Source organism: Lepus europaeus, chromosome 2 (assembly GCF_033115175.1).
Source record: "Lepus europaeus isolate LE1 chromosome 2, mLepTim1.pri, whole genome shotgun sequence".
Classification (NCBI taxonomy): domain Eukaryota; kingdom Metazoa; phylum Chordata; class Mammalia; order Lagomorpha; family Leporidae; genus Lepus; species Lepus europaeus.
This window is the reverse complement of record NC_084828.1, coordinates 119,595,243-119,622,243: the sequence shown is the minus strand read 5'-3', so window position 1 is coordinate 119,622,243 and position 27,001 is coordinate 119,595,243. Positions and strand designations below refer to the sequence as shown.

The 27,001-nt window shown below is 43.4% G+C and overlaps 1 protein-coding gene across 5 annotated transcripts in view; it reads right to left on the bottom strand.

The window, feature by feature from the left end:
- B3GALNT1 (beta-1,3-N-acetylgalactosaminyltransferase 1 (globoside blood group)) overlaps positions 1-21,351 on the bottom strand; it is a 39,511-nt gene extending 18,160 nt beyond the window's left edge. The window contains exons 1-2 of one of the 5 annotated variants that reach the window (XM_062212301.1): positions 20,809-20,827; positions 14,660-14,755 (exon numbers count right to left, since the gene is read on the bottom strand). The gene's annotated coding sequence lies outside the window, so the exon portion shown is untranslated. Of the gene's footprint in view, positions 1-7,699; positions 7,722-14,659; positions 14,756-20,808; positions 20,891-20,982 lie in introns of those variants that run through there. The other 4 variants (XM_062212318.1, XM_062212284.1, XM_062212293.1 and 1 more) reach the window with 4 other exon arrangements.
- Between the last annotated feature and the right edge of the window lie 5,650 nt (positions 21,352-27,001).

Here is a 27,001-nt window from a genome sequence, read left to right as displayed (position 1 = left end):
TACTGCACAGTGGTTAAAAGAAAGAAATCCTGTCATTTGCAACAAAATGGATACACCTGGAAAACATTATACTTAGTGAAAAAAGCCAGTCCCAAAAAGACAAATACCATATATTCTCTCTGGTAACTAATAGAGTACCTAAAAGTAATCTATAGAAATGAAATTGACACTTTGAGATGTGATGATTTTGAACATCACTTGTCTTGACTGTTGAGAAATAGCGGTTTTTAAATTTCGTATTATTTGTTGACATTTTTACTTAGTGTAGAGTTAATCTTATGAGTTTAAATTTAATTAAAAATAATCTTTGTAAAAATAAAACAATGGAAATAGGAGAGGGAGGAGGAGGAAGGGGGGGAGTGTGGGTGGGAAGAATAACTATGTTCCTAAATTTGTATATATGAAATGCATTAAGTTTGTATACCTTAAATAAAAAGTTTCTATGTTAAAAAATAAAAAGTTTTGCCAGTGCCGTGGCTCAATTGGCTAATCCTCCTCCTGCAGTGCCGGCACCCCGGGTTCTAGTCCCATTGGGACGCCGGATTCTGTCCCAGTCGCTCTTCTTCCTGTCTAGCTCTCTGCTGTGGCCCAGGAAGGCAGTGGAGGATGGCCCAAGTGCTTGGGTCCTGTACCCGCATGGGAGACCAGGAAAAGCACCTGGCTTCTGGCTTCGGATTGGCACAGTGCACCGGCCATAGCGGCCATTGGAGGGTGAACCAATGGAAAAAAAGAAATATCTTTCTCTCTGTCTCTCTCTCACTGTCCACTCTGCCTGTCAAAAAAAAAAGTTTCTAGGTTAAGAAGTAGGAAATTACGTCAATTTTAACTTATATGCCTTACCAAAGGATGCACTCATCAATAAATTGGGGAAATACAGTCTAAAAAATAAAAATAAAAACCTTAAAGAGAGGAAAATACCTGTCATTATTTTTATAGCATATAATCACCTACATAGAAAAAATAACATAAAAGAACAAATAGGTTTACCAAGATACTGGGTATGAATGCAATACACAATTCAGAAACATTAAAAAACAAAATTAAAAAAAAAAACCTAATGAAAAACACAATACCAACAAAACTGTATAGTATCAAGTAAAGCTAATAAAAAATGTGCAGGATCTTGATGTACAGAAGAAAAATACTAAGAAAATTTTTCTAAATAAAAAAGAGAAAAAAACCTGATGTGAACAAACAGAGGAGAGAAGATGTAAAGTTTCTACTTTCCCAAATTAATAAGAATCATATTATTTTAAACGATGGCTGACAATGGAGCCCACAATTCTCAGAAAATACTGATCCAATATAACCATGACAACTTTAAAAGCAAAGAATGAGGCTGAGGTCAGTGGACTGGGTGTTGCCAATCCGTATGGCAGAGATATAGTAATGAGCACAGAACAGTTTGAAAACAGATTAAACCCCCAAATAGCAACACCAAAAACAGCACCACACATATGTAGGAAACTTGATCAAAGGCAAAGGTGGCATCAAAAACTGAAGCGGAGGGCTGGCGCTGTGGCCTAGCGGGTGATGCCGCTACCTGTGGCGCTGGCATCCCTTATGGGTGCTGGTTGGAGTCTTGGATGCTCTACTTCTGATCCAGCTCTCTGCTGTGACCTGGGAAAGCAGTAGAAGATGGCCCAAGTCCTTGGGCCCCTGCACCTACACGGGAGACCTGGAGGAAGCTCCTGGCTTCAGATCAGTGCGGCTTCAGCCATTGTGGCCAGTTGGGGAGTGAACCATCGGATGGAAGACCCCTCCCCCTCCCCGCCTCTCTTCTCTCTGTGTAACTCTGACTTCCAAATAAATAAATAAATCCTTTAAAAAAAAACTGATGGGGAAATGATTCAAAAATAATACAGGAATAAGTGTGGGTAAAGTAAAATTGTGTTCATATTTATCTCCAAAATAAAATTCCATGTAGAGAAAAGAACTATTATTTTTTAAAAAAATAAAAAAGGGAAACTATTACAGGAAAATATAGCAGAAAATATTTGTGACCTTTGTGTAGGGAAAACCTAGATAAATAAGTCACAAAGAGAATACCTCATATAATGAGAGAAATACATTCATATATTTATATTAACTCAAATAGTGCTCCAAAATAAAATTGAGTAAAAATGACATTATATAATGATATACATATAATATTATTTATATAAAAATTTTAAAACCAAACACACAAAAATTAGCTTTTTTATTTTTTATGAACCTTGGTGGGTTCTGTATTTTATTTTATTTATTTAATAAATGTAAATTTACAAAGTGCAACTTTTGCATTGTTGTGGCTTTTCTCCCATAACCTCCCTCCCACTCGCAGCCATCCCATCTCCCACTCCCTCTCCCATCCCACTCTTCATCAAGCTTCATTATTTTATTTATTTATTATTAAAAATGAGCTTTTAGAAACAGTTATGTATATACAACCATTATTGAAAGTAATTGTGGGGCTGGCACTGTGGTACAGTGGGTTAAAGCCCTGGCCTGGAGTGATGGCATCCCATATGGTCACTGGTTCTAGTCCTGGCTGCTCCTCTTCTGATTTAGCTCTCTGCTATGGCCTAGGATAGCAGTGGAAGATGGCCCAAGTCCTTGGGCCCCTGCATGCACGTGGGAGACCTGGAAGAAGCTCCTGGCTCCTGGCTTTGGATCAGTGCAGCTCTGGCCGTTGCAGCCATCTGGGGAGTGAACCAGAGGATGGAAGACCTCTCTCTCTGTCTCTACCTCTCTCTGTAACTCTGTCTTTCAAATAAAATAAAAGCTTTAAAAAAAAGTAACTGTAGGAATCAAAACCACCAGGAGGTTTCACCTCACTCCAGTTAGAATGGCCCTAATATAGGAATCAACAAACAACAAATGCTGGCCAGGATGTTTGGAAAAGGTATACTAAAATCCACTATTGGTGAGAATGTAAACTGGTACAGCTACTGTGGAAGAACAGTATGGAGAGACTTCAGAAATCTGAATATAGATCTACCAAATGACCCACCATCCTATTCCTGGGAACTTACCCAAAGGTAATGAAATCAGCATATGAAAGAGTTATATGTACCCTCATGTTTATTGCATCTCAATTCACAATAGCTAAGGATATGGAATCAACCCAGATATCCATCAACTAAAGCTTAGATAAAGAAATTTTGGTTTATATACTCTATTGGAATACTACAAAGCTATAAAAAAAGAATTAAATCCCGTCATTCGTAAAATAATGGATGCAACTGGAAACCGTTACTCTTAGCAAGTAAACTACTCCCAAAAAGATAAATACCATATGTTCTCCCTGATCTGTGGTAACTAATAGAGTACCTAAAAGGTAATCTATGGAAGTGAAATTGACACATTGAGATGTGAGGATTTTGAATATCACTTGTCTTGACTGTTGAGGAACAGTGGTTTTTCTTTTTCTTTTTTTTTTTTGTCTTTTTTTAATTCATACTATTTGTTGAACTCTTGGTATAGTAGGTTAATCTTATGAATATAAAGTTAACTGAAAATAGATCTTTGTAAACAATAAGAATGGGAATAGGAGAGGGAGGAGAAAGAAGGGTGGGAGTGCAGGTGGGAAGAATCACTATATTCTTAAATTTTTCTATATGAAATGCATGAAGTTTGTATACCTTAAATAAAATTTAAAAATAAAAAATAACTACAGGAAAACATTTTTGATAGTGTATTTCTATGGAAGATCAAAAGAGACTTACATGTTTAAGGGAAAAGTAGGCTAGCTGCAACAGTAATTAATTCCAAGTGATGGAAATATTAGGTGCTCTCTTATGTTAATAGTTTTCTTTGCATTTTTAAGTCTATCCAAAAAATAAAAATCAGGAAAGACATTTTGGATATCATAATCAGAAGACATATCTTAAATCCTGACCACAACACTTATTAGTGGTGTGACTCTGGGCAAGCTCCTTAAGTTCTCAAGTTCCTTCTTTTTAAACTATAAATCAGACATTACAACACCAACTCAATTCCTATGAGGCATGATGGGAAAAGCATAGATGACATAGTCAGCACAGGCTGTGGCTCAGGTCTGGGGCATTCAGGAGTTTCTGAAGTTATGTCATTCTTACAGACATGTAGTGGCTGAATGAAGTAGCCTCCTTATTTATGCCACATGTATATGGGTGTCATAGAAATCAAACTGGCCTGAGACTTGGAACTGGCTTGTTCTCTGATGGTGGGAGGTGGTCTGCTTCCTTAGGAAACCTGAGTAGTTGGTGACATGAACCATGACTTGTTCTTTTTTTAATATTTTATTTATTTATTTATTTGAGAGGTAGAGTTACAGATAGTGAGAGACAGAGAGAAAGGTCTTCCTTCCCTTGGTTTACTCCCCAAATGGACACAATGACCAGAACTGCACCGATCCAAAGCCAGGAGCCAAGAGCTTCTTCCTGGTCCCCCACGCGGGTGCAGAGGTCCAAGCACTTGGGCCATCCTCTATGGCTTTCTCAGGCCATAGCAGAGAGCTGTATTGGAAGAGGAGCAGCCAGGACTAGAACCGGTGCCCATATGGGATGCTGGCGCCGCAAGCAGAGGATTAACCTACTATGCCACGGCACCGCCCCCCCTGACATTGTTCTAAACTTTATGCCCCAGAGAGGGGCAAAAAATACTTGTAACTGATGAACAGAAAAAAAATTTTAAGGGTCCAACAAACAAGTAGACTATTATTTTATTATTGATTTCTTTCATAATTTCATATAGTCAAGAAATAAGTTCTACTTATACTTCAAAAGTAATTTCCATTGTATAAATGCTAAACCTCATGATTATATTAACTACACATGCAGTCACCAATTACATTATAAATGGTTTCTATTAAGCAAACAATATCTTCTCTCACAAGTTGAATGTAATGTTTTGTACTCAACAAGTCATTCCCTGTTGATTTAGGAGTAGACCCGCAATAGCTGAATAAACATTTTAAACACTAGGAAACCTCTTATAAAACCTCTAGAAACAAACAAGTTAAAAACTTCCAGATTAAATGCACCAGTGCTTCAACCATCAAATGGAACTACCATTCTCAGCTACTAAGCCTTAGAGCTTTACCACAGCAGAAGATATTGCCGTCTTCCCACTACCCTCTTCACTCAGCCCCAGTTCATTCACAGGCAGCATCCACCTGTCTTACCAACAAGTATGACAGCCTCAAAAGGACCTTGTGGACCAAAACAACTGGAACTCACTCAAACATCATTTTTAAAAATTTATTTATCTGAGAGGCAGAAAGAAAGGGAGAGACAGATAGGTATATGCCATCTGCTGATTTACTCCCCAGATGCCCACAAAGGTTAGGAACATTTATGTCATGTTCCAGAGACAGAGGAACTCATTCTGGGTCAACCACATGGATGGCAAGGACCCAGGTACTTGGGCCTTCACCTGCTACTTCCTAAGGTATGCATTAGCAAGAAACTGGAATCCAGAGCTAAGACAGGGTTTGAAGCAGGCACTGAAATATGGGATGTGCTTGGGAGTAGCATTTTTTTTTTTTTAAGACAGGCAGAGTGGACAGTGAGAGAGAGAGACAGAGAGAAAGGTCTTCCTTTTGCCGTTGGTTCACCCTCCAATGGCCGCCGTGGCCGGTGCGCTGCGGCCGGTGCGCTGCGGCCGGCGCACTGCGCTGATCCGATGGCAGGAGCCAGGTGCTTCTCCTGGTCTCCCTAGCGGGTGCATGGCCCAAGCAATTGGACCATCCTCCACTGCCCTCCCGAGCCACAGCAGAGAGCTGGCCTGGAAGAGGGGCAACCGGGACAGAATCCGGCGCCCCGACCGGGACTAGAACCCGGTGTGCCGGCGCCTCAAGGCGGAGGATTAGCCTAGTGAGCCGCAGCGCCGGCCAGGAGTAGCATCTTAAATGGTATGCCAAATGCCTGCCTTATTATTTTTTAAAAGAGGAATTCTTAGAGTTTTTACTATATTAAGGTACATTCTCTGATAAGAGGATATAATATACAATGTTTCTCAAATTTATCTGAACAAAGAGCCTATGTTAATTCTCAGAGCCTATGGCAAGACCAATGTGCTACACTTGGGAAATTCTGTCCTAAGAAATTTCTGTATTCACTGAATTGAGAAACTAATGTCTGAAAATGATTAAGCTAATAAAACTTTAATTAGTTTGGACTAAATATAAATTATTCAATTACTTTGGAAAACTTTTTATTTTTATTCATTAAGGTTGAACATTCATGTCCTTCTTAACACACCAATTCTATTCCTAGGCAGAATAACCAACATTAATATGCATGTATGTAAGAATATCAAGAAATGTATTGGGGTGAAGGCAGCCCAAATCCTTCTGATTGAGCTCCAACCCCCAAAACGTGCAAGAAGGTTCATAAGCACACATTATTCAAGACTCAACACGGAAGCAAAATTCACCCACAACGTAAGAGCTAAATTTACATAACTATGTTATCAAAAATTAACAGACTACCATTTCACATGATATCAGGGAGAACCTCCCATACTGTCAAGCAAAAGTAGCAAGACACACAAAGAACAGACACCATGAGTCCATCTTTATAAAAGTTAAAAAGCAGGCAAATAAATGAAGTTAGAATTCAGGACACTGGTAAGCCCTTGGGAGAGGGTGGAAATAAAATTGGGAGGGGCTGAGGTGCATTTCTAGGTGTTGGCCATCTGTTTGACTCCAGAGAGAAGGCTCCAGAAGTGCTCACTCTAACAATTCATCTTATAACTTGGGCACTTTTCTTTTAGGATGTCTTAAGTAAATGAAACCTCAGCAGTTCAGTTGGTCATGCTGTCTATCACTCACTGGGTACATCAGAGTGCATGCCAGCTGCTGTGGGGAGAGCAACAGTAACTGCTCCCAGGCACCAGCTCCTATAATCTTCACACACCCAGGAATTAGGGTGCTTTAAAATCTTTCCTGCTAACATTTTAACAGTCAAGGAAGCTAAGGTTTAGGAAGAGTCAGTAATTTGCCTCAAGTCACAGATCAGTAACTGGTGGAGATAAAATCAAAGAGGACTCCAAATCTGGGATTCTTAGCCCTATTTCCTAGGGAGTCTGCTGATTGTCCCTGTGCTTCCTCTCCTATGGAGCCCTTTGACCAGAGTTGCCCTGAAAGGGTTTTCAGTTTCGCAAGGCCATTGAACCTTGACACAGTCAAGCAGTGCCCAGCCCTACTGTCTTTATATAGACTCAAGATTTCCACTGTGAAAACCCAAAATACAAGGTATTTACAAGAAGAATAACTAATAACTAATCACACAAATATATGCCTTTTTAAATCAAAAACATGCTTTGGCACTAGAAAATAAATGGGGATGGGGAAAGAATCTGTTCCAAAGCAAAGACTCCAGAGAAACAAAAAGAGAGATTCTGCAATGGTACAATTAGTGAAGCTAAAATAACCCAAAATTCTTTCCTGGGGTTCAAAAATGCTGGCTATTTTCTACAAAAGGAAATCATTTATAATCCTTTAAAATATAAAATATTTATAATTGCAAATCTAATGTATATACATTAGAAAAAAATTAGCAAACAAGAAACACTAAGAGACAATAAAAGCTTAAAAATAAATATGCTAACTTTTTGGTGAAGATTTCTCAAGTCTCTCTGTACACCTGTCCTCATTCCATCTACTACCAGTATTCCCTCCCAAAGCCACTACAGCCACACTGGCTTCTTTTCTGATCCCTGGATATGTCCAAACCTCTGATTCTTGGAAGGCTGGCTCCTTCTCATGCTTCAGGACACAGCAAAATGTCACTTAGAAGAGTACTTCCCTGATCGCTTATGTCAAGTAGTCTCCAGTCTATATTTTCTATTATATTCCTTGTTATTCCCTTCTCAGCAATTAACCCAATCTGAAATTAAAAAAAAAAAAACCTGTTTATTTATTTGTTGTCTACTTCCTTCAAGAAAGGTGAGGTTGGGAGAGGGAAAAGATCTGATCTATCTTGTTCATGACCACATCCCCTATATCTAGCACACGGCAGGTGCTCAATGGCATATTAATACTGTGCCAGAGTTTTGGCAATGTACTTATATCCACATAATAAATGCTCCAAAGAATAAACTGAATCCAAAAATCCAAACATAAACTCCTGAATTTGTTAAGACTACTGTTACTTTTCCTCAGCTATCTTATTCTAATAGGCTACACTGATTCTGTTCATTCTCAAAGTGCCAAAAAGGAAAAAACAAAATTTAATATTAAATTTTAAACCCAACCATGACAGACTCAAGTCATTCAAAGAAAAAACCTGATATCTCTTAAGGATAATTACCAAAGCACTGCCAGTTGTGCAACACTCCAACATTTCTACTATGTAACAGAAAAAGTACTGCAAAGGGGGTGGAAATTCTAATTGCCTAGAAAAAATCCTGGGCATATTAAGTTCATACAAGTCATAATTACACACATCAATCAAGTCCTGCATCCGATTCCTTATAAAGGGGGAAAAAAGTCTTATATCCTGGAGAGAAATTTCCCTGGTAGTACTTTCTCAAACTAAACACATTAATTCATAAGCAACCAATATAAAACTCCAGCATTCAACTGACTCAATTGAATATCTAATTATTTTCACAACCCACCACAACTGCTTGAGGTTGGCAGAAACCAACATAACCAGTGATATCCGACCAATGCTTGACTTTTCTCTCTTTCACCACTGCACCCTCTTCAATTCACTTTGTGCATATTACAATCTGGAGACCATGAAAACCACTGGATCCCAGAGTGACCCCAGACCAGACAAGGCAATCTTAGAAGGTGGTGGGGTGACTCTGCTGCCCTAGACCCAGAGCACAGTGCTTGGGCACCTCTGGAACCCGTTAGGAATGCAGAGCCTTGGTTCCCACCCCAGACCATCTGGTCAGAAATGATACTTTTAACTAAATCCCAAGGAGATACTTGAACATTTACAAGTTGGAGAAGCACTGTATTTCCACTTGGGCATTAACATTTTTTACCTTCAGTTCTTTTATCTGTAAAATGAAAACAACACTACCTTCCTCACGGATGTAGTGATGACTACATGCAATACTGGGTACCAAATATTAAGAGAGGGCTGGCACATAGCAGGAGCCAAGCAGATGATACTGCTGTTATTTAAGTTCACACTGCATATTTCCTCTAATTTATTCTGATTTGCCTATATCCACTTGCAAACTCTGTTGCTAGCTCCCAAATTTGTCTTACATGATACAGCTAAATATGAAAATAAATCCTATTGAGTCCACCATCTCCCTCTAACTAAGTAAGCCTTCTTATGGAGTCCAAGGATTCTGCTTCCTCTTCAATCTTCAAGTGCCTGATGTCCTGCTACCCTGCAGATGCAAGTCTTTAGCACTCTTGGTAGAAGTCCAGATGATTCCCTGCATAATGCTCCTCTCTCTCATGTTCCTTCTTTTTGCCTTCTTTGTGCCATACACTGAAAAGCCTAGAGCTATAGGTACTATTTTTCTTGTGGCCTTGGTTGCCCTATTGGAAAAACCAAGTTTTGTTTTTATTTATGAAGCAAAGATGGATGTGTGTTCCCCCAGGTCCCTAGCCAGTTCCTGGGAGAATGGACACCTAACTCGTCACACAAGGACTTTTGGATGCATGTCACCTTTGTTTAGAATAATTTTTAAAGGAACGTGAGAGGGAGAGACTTTGGAATTTCACCCGTGGAGTGGAAACTCTGCCTGGGACCCTAATCTGGACCCTGAAGAAGCTACTCCAGGATTCTCCAGCCCTAATAACTTCAGGCATTCGCATCTTTCCCTTGACTGGTGATGTTCAAATCTTAACTGCCTATTTCTTTCTCTTTCTCTTCAATTGCAAATAAGTTTCTGATTATTCTACCTCTGCTGAGAGTGCTTTGCTGCCTATGGATTCTTCAGCCCTGCTTAAGAAGAACTTAAGTTAGCTTTTTAATGATACACTGCCCCATAGTGTTCCTATAGCCGGACATAACTTGTATTATCCAACGTTCTACACTTCCTCTGGTATATGGAGGATAGCTACAAAATACCTGAACCTTTTCCAACTGAAATGCAAGTATCCAAAGGGCATCAGGCTACTTTATTTGATGACTGTGCATATCTGGTAAGGTTTACATTCTCCTTACCTTAGAGCACACAGCTGGACATATAAAAGGGAATCAAATTTTATTTACTGAATGAATGACAATCAGTATATCTGCTTAATTTAAAATTAAAAATGAAGTATCTGTCAGGGCAAACAACAGCTTACATGAAAAAGAACTTGCTTTCTACTTTATCCAATGTTTTCACACTCCTCTCTCTAATTCTAGCAAGGGTCTTTCCTTGGTCTTGGCACTATAATAAGCAGTTTTCATTTTTCTACTTGTTTGATGATTGCCATGGTCTGTCTCTTCTTAAACTCCTGTTGAAATTTAATCCCATTGTGAGGTATTTAAAGGGTAGAAACTTAATCTGAGTATGGAGTTTAGAGGTAGGGCCTTGGGAGATTACTGGGATTAGGTAAATCACGAGGGTGGGGCTCCCATGACTGAAAACAGTTGGCTCTATCAGAAGACAGAACAGAGGTTACACATGTGATATCATGTGATCTCTCTCTTATACATACTCCAGCTGGGAGGCCTTCAAAGACCAGCTGAAGCTATTTGGACTTTTTGCCTCTAAAACTATGAGCTAAATAAACTTCTTTTCTTAACAAAGTACCAAGCCTCAGTCATTTTGTTACAGTACTGAAAAACTGACCATTTTGAAAACTCAAAATGATAAAAACAACCTTATGAAGTACACATCATTTTCATAACATGTATCTTCCAACTGACAGCCTGAGTTTTGGAGATTGGCTCCAGAATCCAAGTGTCTTCACTTGACAAGGGGAATCTATGATGGTTGTTGGACAACATTTCCATCCTAGCTTGTTTTATCTTGCTGATCCAGCATCTTCACACTTTTCTCCAGGTAAGGTAGCACCTGTTTTTCCTCAGAAAGATAAAGAATTTGAGCCAGAGGCAACCTCCATGCAAATCATCCCAGATGGGTCTCAGCAAGCCTTCTCCTCCAAGGTCACTTCTCAGCAATGGAGAAATTGCTAAATGGAATAACATTAATGAATGAATACCCCACGCAACCCTGAATAAGTTGGTGACTTAATGAACACTTAGATGTCAAAAACAATGACTATCAGGAGCTAGCAGAGATTCATTAAAAATACCCCATCTTAGTAATCTCATTCCCATTTCAATAGGGTCCCTCTACCAGATCAAGGAAAGCCTCAGGTAACACTCTAAGACTAAGCTCCTCCGGAGAGGACAGGGCACTGAAAGGTCCTGAGGAAAATGGGAGTCTAATGACAGCAGCTAAATGGTTCCAAAATGTGCCCATAATAGCCAATGTATAATGTATTCTTCATACAGTAATTTGCTCAACACACACTTTTGGGATTGTGCTGTACTCCAAGAATATAGTACTGACCAAAACAGCCATGGACCTGCCATCTCACTTATATTCCAAGTTGACTGGAACATCTTTGTCAACCTGGGAGAAAATCTCCACAGTTTAATTATAGGACTATCTTTCACCTTTTTTCATTTAGTATTTCTTTTTTTTTTTTTTTTTGACAGGCAGAGTGGACAGTGAGAGAGAGAGACAGAGAGAAAGGTCTTCCTTTGCCGTTGGTTCACCCTCTAATGGCCGCCGCGGTAGCGCGCTGCGGCCGGCGCACCGCGCTGTTCTGATGGCAGGAGCCAGGTGCTTCTCCTGGTCTCCCATGGGGTGCAGAGCCCAAACACTTGGGCCATCCTCCACTGCACTCCCTGGCCACAGCAGAGAGCTGGCCTGGAAGAGGGGCAACCGGGACAGGATCGGTGCCCCGACCGGGACTAGAACCCAGTGTGCCGGCGCCGCAAGGCGGAGGATTAGCCTGTTGAGCCACGGCGCCGGCCCATTTAGTATTTCTTATTAAAGACAAATGAGTGCAGCCTTAACCAATTTTGCAGACAAGAAAAAGCAGGTGAGGGCTGGTGTTAGGTAAAGTTTCTACTTGTGGTGTTGGCATCCCATATGAGCCCTGGTTCGAGTCCCAGCTACTCCACTTCCAATCCAGTTTTCTGCTTATGGCCTGGGAAAGCAATGGAAAATAGCCCAAGTGTTTGGGCCCCTGCGCCCATCTGGGAGATCCAGAAGAAGCTTCTGGCTTTAAATCGGCCCAACTCTGGCCATTGCAGCTTTTTGGGGAGTGAACCAGTGGATGGAGACCTCTCTCTCTGTTCTCTCCCTCTCCCTGTCTGTAACTCTGCCTCTCAAATAAATAAACCTTTAAAGGAAAATTTAAAAAAAAAGAAAAGCAAGTGAGAAAAAAAAAAAAAAAACACAACAAATTCACTACGAGAAGTAATTACAACCCAAGAAGTCTTCAACAAACCAGAATAGGGATAAAGCAAGGTAAGATCTGATGTGAACAAATTTATTTTTCTATATCAGAATTCAAAAAACCAACTGCACAAGAGCAGGATGGAGGACCATTTTAACAGCAGTCAAAACAGATCTCAAGTTTTCAGTGGAGTACATGTTCACTCTGAAGAAAGACAGTGCTGTGAAGGAATAACTGGAGAATCAGGAAATAAGAATTCTAATTCTAAAAGCAGGTCATCGCAAGTCATTGAATTCAGGGAGTTGCTTTTCTTACCAAAACTTTAGGGAACTGAGTCAGCCTTGTAGAATAGCGGGTTAAGCCACTACTTGTAACATCAGCATCCCACACTGGAATGCTGGTTTGAGTCCCGGCTTCTCCACTTCTGATCAGGCTTCCTATTAATGTACCTTAAATGGCAGCAGAAAATATGTGGGAGACCAGGAGGGAGTTCCAGGCTCCTGGTATTAGCCTGGCTCAGACCTGATTCTTATAGACTTTTGGAGAGTAAACCAGCAAATGGAAGATCTCTATATCTGCGTGTTCTATCTCTCTCAGTAAATAAATTTTTGAAAAACAAAAATACCCCAAAACTTTAGGTGACTGAAATAGGACACCTCTCAGGCCCCACCTAGCTCCATTAGCACATAATCTTTATTTTTGTGCACCACTATGTCCCCAGCACCTATTGGAGGATCTGACATACAGAAAGCACTTAAAGCACTTACGAGTGACAACAGCAACAGAAATTCTGCAAGTTAACACTCCCCCAATACACATACACACAAAAAAGTCCCAATATATGCTTGGGCTCAAGAGAAAAAAAACTTCTAGACAAAACGTCCATAGCCACAAAGGAAGGATTTTTAAAAAGTTCATGAATAAAATAAGCATGAGTTTCAGAAAAGGTTTTACACTAAAATATTACCTTTTGATTCTGTTTTTCCATGAACTTTCTGGAACATATCCTCGGATATGTTCCATTTTAAGAGTGGTTGACAAGATAGGTTTAAGTTACAGGGTGGTAACCCAGTTGGTGAATGGTTTACTGTCTACAAGGATTGGATGAAGGACTTGGAAATGTTCTGTTCTGAGGAAAAGAAAAGCTTAGAAGTCCAGGGTAGATGCTTTTAAATATTTTGAACTCGAGAAAGCAAATGGAAACCCAGAAATAAAAACTAATGAGAGGCTTCAACAGAGACCACAAGATCAGTGGAAGCCATCAAGTGGCTGTGAACAGTGTCACGGAGGTCAATTTCTTACTGAAGTTTACATTCTTCTAGACAACTTGCCAAGTCCCTTCTAATTTCAACAGTCCATAACTTTATTTATACTGTTTAAAACATAGCTTATAGAAAGGTTTTAATGTTGTATAACATTTTTAAGATTGAATCTATAGTATTCCTAGGGTTTAAGAAAAAAAATCCACATGGAACACCAGTCTCTGTGGTGGTTGCACATTTTCAGCAGAGAATGAGTGCAAATATCTATGCTCCATTACCACTTCCCAGCTCTGCCTTGGTAACCCCTGCCGGTTGCAGCAGCAGCACCCTCAGGTATATTCCAAGAGGTATGATATTTCAACAGCAACCTAAAAAGAGCTTAACATTTTGGTTGAGTATGAGTTTAATATGAAACAAAAAATATCTGTCATTCAAGCCTGATGGGAATGGAAGCCTGCTGCCTCAGTGTGCTGAGGGATTTTTAAAGACATTTTTAAATAAGACATATACTGTTTGCCAACAAAGTTATTTCCTGTAGGTAAAACATCCCTGTATTTGGGAATCTTTTATAGATAATTGGGTGTGGCTCACAGAGTCTTTGATATGAGGAAAGTGAAGACCAACCAAAAGCAGTAAGATTCAAGAAAGACACAAATGCACTTTTCTTTTTTCTTCTACTCTATCAGGACTTATATCTCACAATAAGCAATGACATCATTAATAATTTGTAATACATGCTGGGATTTTAAGCAGGGGTTTTTTAAGGCAAAGTGAAATTCAGGGCATCACAGATGTCTATAGTAGTCTATGGCAATTTACAAAGTGTATTTTGCAACCCTGCAACATGAATGTCACTCTCAATCCTATTTTTAGGGACCTGTGCAGACCAGGTATGGATGAAACCAGGACCTAAATACAAGCCCTTCAACTCCGGATGCAATGTTTCTTTTGCCACAGCCCAGTGCCTGCATTAGAACCCAACCTCACACCCAATCCCATAGCCTCAAGATCCCTGGGCAGGAAATAAAGAGTCGAACAAAAGTGGATGTACCTTTGCACTCAGGTATGGGCAATCTGAGGGCAGCACGTGACACAGCAGCCAGTGGGAAGTAGCACCAGAGTGACCAGGTCAGGCAAGCTAGGAAAACTGGAGCAAAGATCATACAAGTCAGGTAGGACAGCAGCAAAAATGACCTGAAAGCTGGGTTTTCTGTCTCTGCTTTGATACAAACAGCCATACCACTGGAGAAGGGGACAGGGACTGTTCTAGTTAACAATGCTTCCCACTGCTGTTGTAAGTTAGGAATATTACTGATCTTTGCTAATCTTCCCTTTCAAGCCATGTTACTGATTATCCTCCCTTTAGTTATGTGGCATATTTCATTCACTCACTCATTTGATATGCTAGACTTTTGTCAGAGGCTGTGGCAGCAGTGGGGAAGAAGACAAGTCATGCCCTCAAGTTGGTGACACTTAGTGCAGAACATGGTGGAAGGTTCTAGATTCCAAGCTTGAGACTGAGCCTCATGAGTGAAACCTACCTGGAAAAGATGGGAAGGTGGCATAAGGCAGCCTACAACTCAAACATCTCCAAATTAGTGATCAAAATCCACAGCAGGAAGCTGAGTTTTCACTCTCAGAATGTGTTAATGCCCAATAAAGGTATAAGTTATAGAACCTGTATCAAAATGTAGGAAGGAACTATTTAATACCATGAGATAATAGTCAGTGATCTTTTTCCTCCTAGAAAGTAGATACCTTCACCTTTGAATATGAAGTCTGTAACCAAAACAGCAGCCAAGTAAAGTTCCAGGTAAGATATGTTTAAGGCCTCACTGTCATGCTGCGGGTAGATGACAGAGACTTGTGAAATGTTTTAACAGGAGCAGGGCTTTTTTGTTCTAACTTTTCTTGTTGTTGAAAGAATGACACACAGACAAAAACATAGCTAGAGAAAGAGATCTTCCACTCTCCAAACAGTCACAATGCCCAGGACTAGGCCAGTCCAGAATAGGAGCCAGGAACTCCATCCAGGTCTCCCATTTGGGTGGCAGGGGCCCAAGTACTTGCACATACACCCACAATTCCAAGCACATTAGAAGGGAGCTGGAATGGAAGCAAGGCAGTTAGGACTGGAACCAGAGCTCCAATATGGGATGCTGGTGTTGCCGCAGGTGGTGGGCTTTAGCCTGCTGCACACCATGCAAGCCCCTGTTAAGAGGTTGTTCAAAATGCAAGGCTTGGTTGTTTAGCAGAAATCCATGTCCAATCCCTGAGATGGGTATGGTGGAATGAGAAGGCTGTGCCAAGATGGTGCTGGCAAGCAAGCGTCAGTTACTCAGGAAATGGCTTTGGGACCCACCTGGCAAAGGAGCCTGCCTGGCAACAGGAAGTGATTGGTTACAGCATAAACTGCCCCTTCACCAGATTGGCTGCCTTGGCTATATAAGTTGCTGCACCAACGGAAATAAATGAGTCTGTGAGCTGCTTGCCTCTAGCCCTTTCACCCTACTCCCATTGTCTGTGTCGTGACTCCACACCTCTTGCTCACACCACGCTCCTTCTCTCAGAACGAATCCACAGCAACATCTGGCACCCAACGTGGCTGAGAGAGACACAGCGTGTTGGACCTGGCAAGGTCTCCCCTTGATATTGGCAAGTAGGTTCCTCGGTGTTTTGTGTGCTGTTTGGTTCTGTGAGGGTGAGCACAGAACCCCCTCCTACGTCCCTTTCCTTGTCCTTGTTCTCGGTCTAAGTGACCCCAGGCTAGGCACACACCTCCCAGAAGCGTAATGCCACTTCTCGGCTCCTCCTTTACTTTCAGTTCGCCTGGCAAATTCACATAAGGGACTGATCATCCCAGAATTCGGAACCAAGTCATCTTTCCTCACTCGAGAGAGAGGTGATGCTCCAGAGACACTGTGTGGGCATACAGCCTTGACCTAATGAATCAAGGAAGTCTCCCACTAAGCACAGGACATACGCACGATCTAATACACCGTCTGTTCATCTAGCATAGGGAACCCCTGCAGAATGCCATCAGCCGCTGAGATGCTAGGGATTTGCTTTGTTATATCAGCAGTGCTGTGGGTGTCTCCTTTGGCTAGAGTTGAAGTGGCGTGCTGCTCTTAGGCGCTGAAACATGGGAAACATAACCCCTCTCAGAAGCCCACATAGACTACCAAACACAATGAATCTGTGAGAGATAAATAAGAGCCTGTCACTCCAGGCCGCTGCCTCACAGGCAACAGTTGATGACTTGGGGAGAAAGAACTCTGACAGTGAAAATGACATGCCAGCAGACAACGCACCAATGCCTAGTCAGCCACCCCCCAAATATCCATGGGATGAACTTAGACAACCTCAAGGCGATAACCCATGCAAGGTCATCCCGTCCACACCCAGTGAGGATCCCCACATTTGTGGCAGTCCCTGGGCACCCCAGGCTCTCAGGGCAGCCCCCAGACCCATCCCACCTGCATGTTTGCCTTTAATGTTGGAGCAGATGCAGAATTCAGGCCCTGGATTCCAAAGCCCATAAAAAGGCTTCTGCTAACCAAGGCCAAGGATATGCTTGTATCATTCCAGAGAATTCAGGACAGCCCATTCAGGTACCAGCCAGAAACATCAAGCCTGCAACTGATAGTCAACCAGAACCAGCTTAACAAGACTGAGAGAACACCTTGTTAGCAGACACACCTGCTACTGATTGTCAAGCTGCTGCCCTATCATTCTGCCCTGAGGTACTGCCTGCAGCCACATCCACTACTGATCTATACCCCAATAGCTCTGGTCAGCCATTCGAACAGCCAACAGCCTGCATGTGGTCACGCCATTCCTGATTACCACTGTTCCTCATTCCTACCCCCCATCTGAGCAAGCACTCCTGTGGTCTCCCGTTTTGAGGGCTGCTTAGTCAACGACGAGTAAGACCCCCTGGGAGACAACCTAAGACAGGCATAGCCACAAACGGAGATCACATGGAAATGGTATGGCCAAATGGTATGGCCAAGGATCATGCCTTCCATTGCTCAAAAATAAACGAAAAGGAGGAAATGTGGTGGAATGAGAAGGCTGTGCCAAGATGGCGCTGGCCAGCGAGCGTCAGTTACTCAGGAAATGGCAACAATGGTAACAATGGTTAGGGCATAAACCGCCCCTTGACCAGATTGGCTGCCTCAGCTATATAAGCTGCTGCACAAATTAAATAAATGAGTCTGCAGGCTACTTGCCTCTAGCCTGCTTTCACCCAACTCCTGGTGTCTGTGTTGTGATTCCTTGCCTCTTGCCCCCACCACACTTCTCTCAGAATGAATCCACAGCAACATATGGGCAAACTTTTTTCCTGAAAAAGGCCATTTAAGGAGCTGGTGCTGTGGCACAGTGGGTTAAAGCCCCAGCCTACAGTGCCAGCATCCCATATGGGCACCAGACTAGTCCTGGCTGCTCCACTTCCAATCCAGCTCTCTGCTGTGGCCTGGGAAAGCAGTAGAAGATGGCCCAAGTCCTTGGGCCCCTATACCCAAATGGGAGACCCGGAAGCATTTCCTGGCTCCTAGCTTTGGATCAGCTCAGCTCTGGCCATTGTTGTTATTTGGGGAGTGAACCAGCAGATGGAAGACCTCTCTCTCTCTGGCTCTACCTCTCTCTGTAACTCTTTCAAATAAATAAAATAATTCTTAAAAAAAGGCCATTTAATAAATGTTTTCTCTTCCTGTTGAAGTGAAAGGGACACTATGAGAAACAGTGACTTGATCAGCCCTTGTCCTGACTGTTGATGTACAATATAATGCTTTATCCCTTTTAGTATTTTTTTGTGCTAGTTAATACTATTGGTTGAACTCTGTAATTAACACACAATTATTCTTAGGTGTTTAAATTTAACTGAAAAGTGATCCCTGTTAAATATAAGAGTGGGAAAAAGAGAGGGAGGAGATGTACAATTTGGGACATGCTCAGTCGGACTTGCCCTAAATGGTGTAGTTAGAAACATACCAGGGGATTCCAATAGAATCCCATCAAGGTGGCATGTACCAATGCCATCTCACTAGTCCTAGTGATCAATTTCAGTTCACAATTGATCATAATGATAGGTCTAAGAGTCAAAGGGATCACACAAACAAGACTAGTGTCTGCTAATACTAACTGACAGAATAAAAAAGGGAAAACGATCCAACATGGGAAGCAGGATACACAGCAGACTCATAGAATGGCAGATGTTCTAAACAGTACTCTGGCCTCAGAATCAGCCCTTAAGGCATTTGGATCTGGCGGAAGAGCCCATGAGAGTATTGTAGGCATGGAAAGCCAAGACACTCTGGCAAAAAAAAAAAAAAAAAAAAAAAAAAAAAAAAAAAAAAAAAACAACCCTAAATGAAAGAATGGGCCATCAAAGAAGGAGGTACCTTATTCTGAAGGGAGGAGAGAACTTCCACTTTGACTATGGCCTTGTCTAAATAAGATCGGAGTTGGCAAACTCAAAAGGCTTCCATAGCCTTGGCAACTCATGACTAGAGCCTAGGGAGATTACTGATGCCATAAACAAGAGTGTCAAATTGTTTAGTCAACAACAGGAGTCACTGTGTACTTACTCCTCATATAGGATCTCTGTCCTTAATGTGTTGTCCAATGGAATAATGCTATAACTAGTACTCAAACAGTATTTTACATTTTATGTTCTGTGTGGGTTCAAACTCTTGAAATCTTTACTTAGCATATATTGAATCAATCTTCTGTATATAAAGATAATTGAAAATGAATCTTGACGTGAATGGAATGGGAGAGGGAGTGGGAGACGGGAGGGGTGCGGGTGGGAGGGAAGTTATGGGAGGGAGAAAGCTATTGTAATCCATAACTGTGCTTTGGAAATTTATATTTACTAAATAAAAGTTAAAAAAAATATTTTCTCTTCAATATCCAGCTCAGCTACTCAACTCTGCCTTTGTAAAGAAAATGAAGGTAATACAAAACAAGTAACTATAGAATGCCTAATCAAATGTTATTTACAAATGGGTACATAATTTGGAAATGTTTGTTCTGGTCCCATGGAATACCACCGATGTACACCAATAAAATCTAGTATCTCCCACCTTTATGTTTCCTTATGACTCCAAAGGGCCATGGTAGAGAAAAGGGTACCCTAATGCTAGTAACACTCTCCCTTCCTGATTTAGTTCCTAGAGGCCAGGCAAGACTGATACGTACTACCTCTAACTATGGATGCTCTAGGGGGAGCAGCAAATGGCCTTCTCTTCCTAGCTAATTCCTTGTTTTCAGGGTCAGAAACACATGGGATGGGAAATTCGAATCATCTACCTTAATCTTCTGGGGTTTGTTCCTTAATGACTCAGAGCTTCAAGGAGCACATGTTACCTCCTTGATATAGCTTTGTCTAACAAAGCAGACATGTCCTCAGGGCTGGCACTCTAGAGTGCAAAATAAACACAGGAAAAAACAAACAAACAAACAAAAAAAACCACCTCATTTCTGCCCAGCAAATCTTTGCTCCCTAGACCATCAGAGAGAAGGGGGAAACACCAAATGCAACAGCCACCCCTGCTTGCTTCTGGCATCTTTCCTGTCCGCTTGGAAAAGTGCGACTCCACTACATCTGTAAGATTGCTTTTCAGATGCCTCTAGTCAATCACGCCTCCCTGGCCACCTGGGGTTGCCTCCTCCTTCTGCCCAATTCCTGGCCTTAGATTCCCCCCCAAGCCCTCCTTCCAGTGAGGTACCATCCACCACTCCCCCCGGGCGGGCCTTTCCCGGCGCCGCGTGAACGCATTTGCCCCAGACACCGACCGGGTCCTCCAATACCCCCACACCGTCCCCACCTCCTCCGGGATTCTCCGCGGATCCGCGCGGGCGTGCGAAGGCCAGCACGGCTCCCTGGGGTGGGGCGGAGAGGGGCGGGGCACGGGGCTCCTTGCAGCCGCGGCCTGGGCCCGCCACGCGCCCGGGGGGCCCTCCGCGTCGCCCACGGCGCTGCTAGGCCCCTACCCCGCGCTCACCGCAGCCGGGAGCTGCTGGCTGCTGAGCCCGAGCAGCGGGGCGACCCCGGAGGAGGGGCAGAGAGGGCGTGCGCGGCGCCTCCCGGCCCCGCCAGGCAGGTTCAGCTTTCCCTAGAAGGTGAGTCCCGAGACAGGCCGGTCCCGGGGCCACACCCGTCCCCCGACACCAGGTCCCCTGCCTCACACTCACCTCAGCCCACGCGCGACGGGCACTCAGAGGCGGCCGGCGCTCCTTCCTCCCTCCCCGCCACGCACACGCAGGCTGCCTGCAGTCGCACGCACGGCCCGGCGCGCTCCGACCACGCGCCGAGGCCGTTGCCGGCGCCCCTCGCTCGCTCGTACGCGCGCGCCCGGGACAGCTCACCAGGGCGCGCGTTCTCGATGCTCGCTGTCACCCGGCCGTGCCGAACGCCCTGGAGTGAGGCTGAGGCCGGCAGGGCGAGGATCTCGGTGGAAGACCCGCTCCTTTTCCCGTCTTGCCATCTTTCCAAGACGTACAGATGCACCACTTGGAGGCAGCCCCGGGGTGATTTCACGGTTGAGCTCCACACCGAGCTGGTTAAGAAAGAGGAACCCTTGGGAGGAGTTCTTTGCGCTCTCAGAGGAAATGCTGGTTCTCCTTCCTGAATTGACCGGGAGTGAAGGGTAGGGATGTGCCAGGCTCCCTCAGGAACTGCTCCCGCAGCTGTCCTGTGATCTGGCCAGTCCCGGACGGCCCACCTCACCCCGGGTCGTCCCCATCCCGGGCTTCCTGGGAGGAGCAGAGCAGCTTTAAGACCGGGAGACTGGTTACGTACTGGTCTTTGGTTGGAGGTGGTTGATTTAGTCAGCAGCAACACTTCCCGTTTTGAATAGGCACCCCTGAAATAGTGCTGTCTGAAACAATTCCTTATTCCAGTCATTGGGTTGTGGGGCTGTGGAGAGCTTGGCCCCACATCGCCTCATAAAAACTGTGTGTGTCTCCAAGATTCAGCCCGGTTAACAGTTTACCAGAATTGCTTTCCCTCTCTCAAATACTTGAGCCTGCACTTCCTTAGATGACATTCTTATGCACAACCACCACACCATTATCACAAGTAAGAAACAAGTTGATAACATTATCTACTATTTAGTACACATCCAGATGTCCCCCCCCCCTTTTTTTTTTTTTGACAGGCAGAGTGGATAGTGAGAGAGAGAGAGAAAGGTCTTCCTTTTTGCCGTTAGTTCACCCTCCAATGGCCGCTGCGGCCGGTGCATCGCGCTGATCCGAAGGCAGGAGCCAGGTGCTTCTCCTGGTCTCCCATGTGGCCCAAGGACTTTGGGCCATCCTCCACTGCCTTCCCGGGCCATAGCAGAGAGCTGGCCTGGAAGAGGGGCAACCGGGATAGAATCCGGCGCCCCAACCGGGAGTAGAATCCGGTGTGCCGGCGCCACAAGTGGAGGATTAGCCTGTTAAGCCAAGGCGCCGGCCTCAGATGTCCCCATTTGTGGAAACAAGTCTGATACATCAGCTTTGTAAAAGTGATCCAATCAAGATTCATGCATTGCATTTGTTATGTTAATCTCTTTTAATATAGGACAGTCCCCTACCTTTTATGTTTTCATGGTATTAACTTTTTTTTTTTTTTTAACAGGCAGAGTGGACAGTGACAGAGAGAGACAGAGAGAAAGGTCTTCCTTTTTGCCATTGGTTCACCCCCCAATGGCCGCTGGGGCTGGTGCACTGCGGCCGATGCACCGCACTGGTCCAAAACCAGGAGCCAGGTGCTTCTCCTGGTCTCCCATGCGGGTGCAGGGCCCAAGCACTTGGGCCATCCTCCACTGCACTCCTGGGCCACAGCAGAGAGCTGGACTGGAAGAGGGGCAACCGGGACAGAATCCAGCGCTCCAACTGGGACTAGAACCCAGTGTGCCGGCGCCGTTGGCGGAGGGTTAGCCTATTGAGCCGTGGCACCAGCCAGTATTAACTTTTTAAAATTTCCCAATTCATCTGCCCTTTTTGTCCTTTAGCTCTCAGATTTCTGGTCAGCTGGAAGGAAGGTTTAGAGACTTAATTTGATGGTGAGAATTCTTCATAGGTTACATGAAGCTTTTCATACTGTTTTCCCTCAGGGAGAATATGAAATATTGAATACATAATATTAGTCATCCCAATATTAATGCTCACTAGGGTAAGGAGGACTCTTCCTGATTTCTTCACTATAAAGAATTATGAAAATGTTTGCATTTGTGGGTAATGACTAGCATGTCAGGTGGAGACTGGAAGTCTCTGGAAGAAAAAGTCATCGCTCCCTGCAAGGAGAATGGAGGTTATATAAGAATGATGTGCAGACAAGAAAAATGTCACTCCCGTGAGAGGTCACTCATGGTGAAGCGTCTCCAAAGGGTGATGGATGGGCTAACATGGCCAGCTATGAGTATGAAAACCAGTCTGTAAGGGCCCGTCTTTGAATCATTCAACTATACAAGTCCTTGTTAACTGGCACCAGGAACAGATCAGTGATTAAGACAGACAAGGGCAATCTTAAGATTCATATTCTTAGAAGGAGATAAACAAATAGGTGAGATCATTTCTGGGGATCTTAAATGCTGGGAAGATAATAAGAGGATGTGATGAACAACTCTACAAACAGAGCATTTCTGGAGAACCATTGGCATTGTTAAGGAAGAAATTACTAATAACCTTTGATCAGTTGTCCCTTCTCCATTGAGTGGCTGTGAGCTTTCAGTACAAGGTATTGTGAACATCAGTTGTGAGTCTTTGAAGACAAATTCATTCAGCTACATAGGTAGAGTAATAATCATCAGGATTATTCTGGCACCTACTACTTCAGATCACCTAGAGGCAGTTGTATCAGAACGTCTGGTAAATTGAGTTAAATGCTACTTTTGTTCAAAGATGGATAAAGCTCTACTCTCTGTGGAGTTTGGTCTGCTTTAGAGTTCCTGTGGATAATTCTGCCAGAAGTAACCATGCTTTCTACAAGGAATTGTGATGTGTGTTTTAAGATTTGTTGAAATCTGGCCGGCGCCGTGGCTCAACAGGCTAATCCTCCGCCTTGTGGCGCCGGCACACCGGGTTCTAGTCCCGGTCGGGGCACCGATCCTGTCCCGGTTGCCCCTCTTCCAGGCCAGCTCTCTGCTGTGGCCAGGGAGTGCAGTGGAGGATGGCCCAAGTCCTTGGGCCCTGCACCCCATGGGAGACCAGGAGAAGCACCTGGCTCCTGCCATCGGAACAGCGCGGTGGCCATTGGAGGGTGAACCAACGGCAAAAGGAAGACCTTTCTCTCTGTCTCTCTCTCTCTCTCACTGTCCACTCTGCCTGTCAAAAGTAAAAAAAAAAAAAAGATTTGTTGAAATCCAGAAATAATTTCCTGGTATACTTGGTGTAAACTCCCAGATCCATTCTAATAACAGATATAAATCAAGAATATGTAACACTATGTGTGTCCTGCCTGAACTCTCTGCCTGCAGTCAACTGGTCTTGGACATATGAACATCTGTGAGGGTGAGTTTATAAGCTGATTAAGTTCTGCTGGAGCAAGAGTTCTAGCAAGTTTTCTCCATTTAACAATGACTGTTTCGTCTTCTACAAGAGAACTCTCAAAGGGCCTCACCTATCCACACACAAGTGTAATGTTTTAAACAAATAACCTGTATCTCCAATTTTCCAAAAAATGACAATTTTAGGTAAATCAGTCCAAGTCAATGATTATGCTGCAGGCGTTTTGTTTGCATCAATGAATTAGTTTCTACTCTTACCACTGCTGATTTATCTGCATTTCATCAGAGACAGCATCGTAAGAGTCCAAAAGAGAAGCCACAAGACAGAAACAAGGGGGCCAGTGCTGTGGCATAGTGGGCTAAGCCTCTGCCTGCAGTGCGGCATCCCATATGGGCTCTGGCTCTAGTCCCAGCTGCTTCTCTTCTGATCCACCTCTCTGCTTTGGCCTGGGAAAGCAGTGGAAGATGGCCCAAGTGCTTGGGTCCGTGCAACTGTGTGGGAGACCCAGAAGTTCCTGGCTCCTGACTCCTGGCTTCTGGCTCCAGATCAGTTCAGCTCTAGCCATGGCGGCCATTTAGGGAGTGAACCAGCGGATGGAAGACCTTTCCGTCTGTCTTTCCCTCTCTCTATAACTCTACCTCTCAAATAAATAAAATCTTAAAAAAAAAAGCGAGGCTCAAAAGTTGTATAGCCTTTTTTGTTTTGTTTTGTTTTGCCATATTCTATTTTTCAAAAGCAAGTATAAGACTGTTAAGGATTCAAGGGGCGGGGATTATACAAGGGCATGAGCTCCAGGAGGTGAGACTGGGGGCTGCTGAGAGTATCTGGAAAGGAGCTACTACACAGCTCCAGGCCAAATGCAAGCTCAGATGTGTATGATTGTACTGGTCCTTTGCTGAAAATCAAGTGTGTCTGAATGATGTATTTCAGGGGTGGGAAACATCTAGCCTACCACTTAAGGTCCATGACATCATTTTGTTGGCCCTGCCAATGCAAGTGCAGGTGGGACTTGAAATTCAACAGATCTACAGCAGGCTAATTTTTAAGTTGGTAACTTCATATGGCCAACAAATGATATTGTAAGTCTCCGGATAGCCCTTGGAAGATTAAAGTTTCTCCACCCCGATGTATTTAATCACTAGCTAAGCCAAGCCGTGACTGCCATCCCCAACTGTGAGCCACGCATTTTCACCAAGACTGTTATGTGACCCACTATTTCTTTTTGTTGACAAATCCCTTGGCACATCTGTTTCTTCCTTATCAAAGCCTTTTTGCTGCAGATGGGAAAAAATAGGAGAATAAAATATAACAAGTCTTCAGAAAGTTCATAGAAAATGTGTGTTGACTTTTTAATCCTCATAGTATTTAAACCTCATGTGGTTAAGATGCTGCTTCTGACACTTGCACCCCATATTGGAGTGTGTGGGTTCAAGTTCTGGATCCACTGTCAATTCCAGCTTTCTGCTAATGCACATCCCAGGAGGCAGAAGCAATGGACTCTGAAATTGGGCCCCTTCTACCTATGTGAGAGATTGGATTGATTTCCTGGCTCCTGGCTTTGCGTTGGCCCAGCCCCAGTTGTTGCAGGCATTTGGGGAGTGAACCAGTAGATGGAAGATCCTCTATGTCTTTGTCTCTGTGCCTTTCAAATTAAAAAATTGATTAACAATTTAAATTACATATTAATTAGGTACTTAATTTAAAAAGAGGTATTCTAAAAAAAGAGGTATTCTTATGTTTAAAAAAACAAAGTCATTTGAGGTAACTTGAAGGTTATCTGAAAATCATAGAGGTGAATAAAAGATCAAAATTGGTATGTGATAAAACCAAGCTTAGACAGTAACAGCTAAGTCCAAGACTTAGTTGGCACTCACTGTATAAATACTCATATCCAAATTATGGTCATGATTCTGTTGCTGGCTCCAGCTCTGGCAGTTTGCTGTGCTCTTTGCAGAGAGTAAAACGATTGCTGCCTTGCTGAATACCTTTATCACAGCCATTCTTCACCTCACCTGGACTGACAGCTCACCTCTCTAAGTGAAGGAGGCCCATTAATAATAAAACTAGGCAGCTTCCATTGCAAATAAATTAATATACTAAAAGAGATAGCCTCTTGTAGTTGGAGTGATGCTTTAGAACATTAATATTATAGTGTACAAATTACATTTTTTTAATTTTAGAAAAGTTATTTTCTGTTACTTATTTTTAAATTGTACCAGAGGTCTCTTGAATAACCAGCAGGTATATGTGCTCATAGCTGCCACAACCTCCCCAGAATGCAAAACAGTCGTGGTCAGCGGATGGAGGTGGGGGTGAATGTGGGGGTAAAAAATTCTGCTGAAGGAAATAAGTGAAATAAAAGGCCCAACATCTTTAAGAGATTATTTCCTTTGAGGCAGTCTCTTTTTTTTTATTTTTTATTTTTGACAGGCAGAGTGGACAGTGAGAGAGAGAGAGAGACAGAGAGAAAGGTCTTCCTTTTGCTGTTGGTTCACCCTCCAATGGCCGCCGCGGTAGGCGCGCTGCGGCCGGCGCACCGCACTGATCCGATGGCAGGAGCCAGGTGCTTCTCCTGGTCTCCCATGGGGTGCAGGGCCCAAGGACTTGGGCCATCCTCCACTGCACTCCCTGGCCACAGCAGAGAGCTGGCCTGGAAGAGGGGCAACCGGGACAGGATCGGTGCCCCGACCGGGACTAGAACCCGGTGTGCCGGCGCCGCAAGGCGGAGGATTAGCCTGTTGAGCCACGGCGCCGGCCCGAGGCAGTCTCTTTTTATTTTGTGTAGCATTTATCAGGTTGTGATTCAGTTATCTCTTGCTGTAGGGCAAATCATCCCCAAATTCAGTTGCTGGAAAAATATCTGTTCCATATTTCTCACAATCCTGAGGACTGGCTG